Source organism: Piliocolobus tephrosceles, chromosome 14 (genome assembly GCF_002776525.5).
Source record: "Piliocolobus tephrosceles isolate RC106 chromosome 14, ASM277652v3, whole genome shotgun sequence".
Taxonomy (NCBI): Eukaryota; Metazoa; Chordata; class Mammalia; order Primates; family Cercopithecidae; genus Piliocolobus; species Piliocolobus tephrosceles.
Genome location: NC_045447.1, coordinates 39,737,156 through 39,739,815, shown reverse-complemented (window position 1 = coordinate 39,739,815; position 2,660 = coordinate 39,737,156). Strand labels below are relative to the sequence as shown.

Here is a 2,660-nt window from a genome sequence, read left to right as displayed (position 1 = left end):
CCCCCAGCAGGAGGGGGGTCAGCCAGCCAGCGTCGCCCTGTTGGGGGCAAGCGGCCGGAATGACTCTGAAACGCTCTCACAGAGTTCCTCTAGGCAGAAAACTCTAGCCGAGCTATGGGAGGAAGGGAGGAAGGAAGGAATCGCTGTGCTGAAAAGGATCGAGGCTTGTCTCGGCGATGCCGCTCACTTTCAAGCGGGATTTCAGCAGGCATTGCGTCCTGTGTGCAGCAGGCTGCTCGCTCCAGGACACTGCAGGAAGTTTTCAAAGGAACCCCCTGGAACGACCAGCCTGCAGGCAAGCCGGTTTCCTCAGCGCTGAGTACAGAGGACAAATGTCTAGAAAATCAGTGGAAAGTGCCAGAAAGGAGTTTGATTCAAGTTTTTTTTTTTTTTTTTTTAAGACTGGATTTTCATGTCTGTGTCTCGTATCACGTGCTAAGTAGGTGCATGGGCCACGGTGGACTCCTGAGCTGGACAGCTGGGAGTTGCTGCAGGCACTGCCTTCCAGTATGATGCATGACCAAGGGAACAAAACTGTTCTGGGAAGCTCACTGCTCTGCTTTCTACAGTTACAGAGATGGCAAAGGGTTCAGTGCCCATATGGATGTTAAGACCTGCTGCTGCTGGTGTGTCTCCCTTCCAGGCCTTTGGGGGCCCTCATTATCCCCTGGTCTGTCACCCTTTAACCCAGTGCCCTCTCCTCCCAGCCCGGGACGTGTCCATGAGTCCTTCACTGTCCACACATACAGCCCAACACACATACACGCACTCATGCACACCCACATTCAATGTGGGCCCTGTGGCCCTTTCCAGCAATAGCCCTCACACCCCACTCCCCCCAACCCCCACCCCCGGCATCCCACCCTGGCCCTGCACTCTCATGGAGTCCCTTCATCTGCTCTGCCCCTGCCCTCTGGCTCATCACTAGCCTTGAGCTTGCCTCTTGGACGTAAGGCAAACTTAGCTCCTCCAGGTGGATCTGCACTTCTCCTCAGATATGATTGGGGCTTGTGTACTTATGCTGCTCCTCAAGCCAGCCTGGGTGACCACCTCCCTGCTCACACCCCTGGATTGAATGCTAACGCCCCTATCACGTTTCACCGACCTGCTCCTCAGGACTGATCTTCAACCTGTCAGCCACTCCCCAGCATCATCCAAACTGCCCTGAAAACCACCTTTCCAAAATGCAGAGCCAGCAGTGTCACTGACCCACTCAAAATGCTCCCGACAGCTCCCCACCGCCTGTAAGATAAAGTCCAAACCTTGGAAGGCCGGACTTGACCCCTGTCTGCTTTTCCAGCTGTGTCTCCTGCTACCCTACCCTATATGGTGCCTACACAGGCTCTGAAGGTGGGTGAAGGTGGGTGATTACCCCCAGGAATCTTCCCCTTCATGCCTCTGCAGGGACCATGCTGTTTCCTTGGGCTACAATACTTCTCTTCCAAGTCTCTGCACATCAGGATTCTACCCACCCGTCAGGGCCCCAGTTCCAGAAGACTGCCCACCTATTCTGGGAAGCCTTCTTGGATCTCTCCTCCCACAGCAACTACCTTTCAGTTTTTTTTTTTCACTCCTTCTGCAAACCCCAAGTCATTTTTGTATGTTTGGAAAATGAATCAAGAGGCCCAGTACTGCATCTGGGTGTGGTGCCCTCCCCTGCCCTCCAACAGAGCCTGCATGTCCCTCCATCACCAGAATGCTTGTTCCTCTGTGTTGGAGTTGCCTGTTTATCCACCGGTCTCCCCACTGGAGTCTAACTTCTCAGGGAAGGGTCTGGATGACCTTGTTCAGGCCATTGCACAGCACCATTGCACAGCGCTATTCATTACACTAAATGAACTGGGCCTCCAGGGCTCTATACTTCTGCTATGTAGTGAATGTTTGCATTCCTCCCAAATTTATGTTGAAACCCTAATCCCCAGTGTAATAGTTTTTGGAGATGGAGACTTTGGGAGGTAATGAGGTGATGAGGACAGGACCTTCATGGTGGGATTAGTGCCCGTATAAAGAGAGACAGGAGAGTGTTCTTCCGCTCTCTGCTCTCTGCCATGTAAAGACACAGCAAAGAGATGTCAAGCGAGGGCCCTCCCCAGAATCCAACCATGCTAGCACACTCAACATGTACTTCCCAGCTTCCAGAACTGTGAGAACTAAATTTCTGTGATTTCATCTACTGAGCCTAGCGTATTTGTTATAGTGACTAAGACAACTTCCTTACCTTTTCCAGATGTTCCCATCTGTTTTCAAGCCCCTCTGCTATTTTCTGCTGACCCTGCCATTGGCCCTGATACCGGTGCGAGAGCTACTTGGGTACAATCCTGAGATGCTGGGCCTAGAGTTGAAAGAACTAGGTGAGAGTTTCAGCTCTGCCTCTTACCTGCCTGCCAGTGGGCAATTCATTTTTCCTCTCCCAACAGTCTCCTCAGCCATGAAAAGGAGTGACAGCAGTCACTGCATGGGGTTGCTGTGAGGACTAAGTGAGAAAGTGGAGCTGAAAGCCTCTGACAAACTGTGCAGTGCTCTTCAGATGTCAGGGCCTTTGTTGCAGCCCTCACCTACTCTCCACCTCGGCTGTGCTTTGGAAACCTGCCCAGGCACCAGCTATGTCGACTCCCGCTGCCATTCAGGCCCATAAGGATGTCCTAGAAAATACTTTTGCC

The 2,660-nt window shown here is 52.5% G+C and overlaps 1 long non-coding RNA gene across 1 annotated transcript; it reads right to left on the bottom strand.

Annotated features, from left to right (window-relative positions):
* Positions 1-258: 258 nt before the first annotated feature.
* LOC111534947 lies at positions 259-2,416 on the bottom strand. The gene is made up of 3 exons (XR_002729261.1): positions 2,219-2,416; positions 1,106-1,242; positions 259-315 (listed from the first exon to the last, which is right to left on the bottom strand). It is a non-coding gene; the product is annotated as an uncharacterized LOC111534947 (long non-coding RNA).
* Between the last annotated feature and the right edge of the window lie 244 nt (positions 2,417-2,660).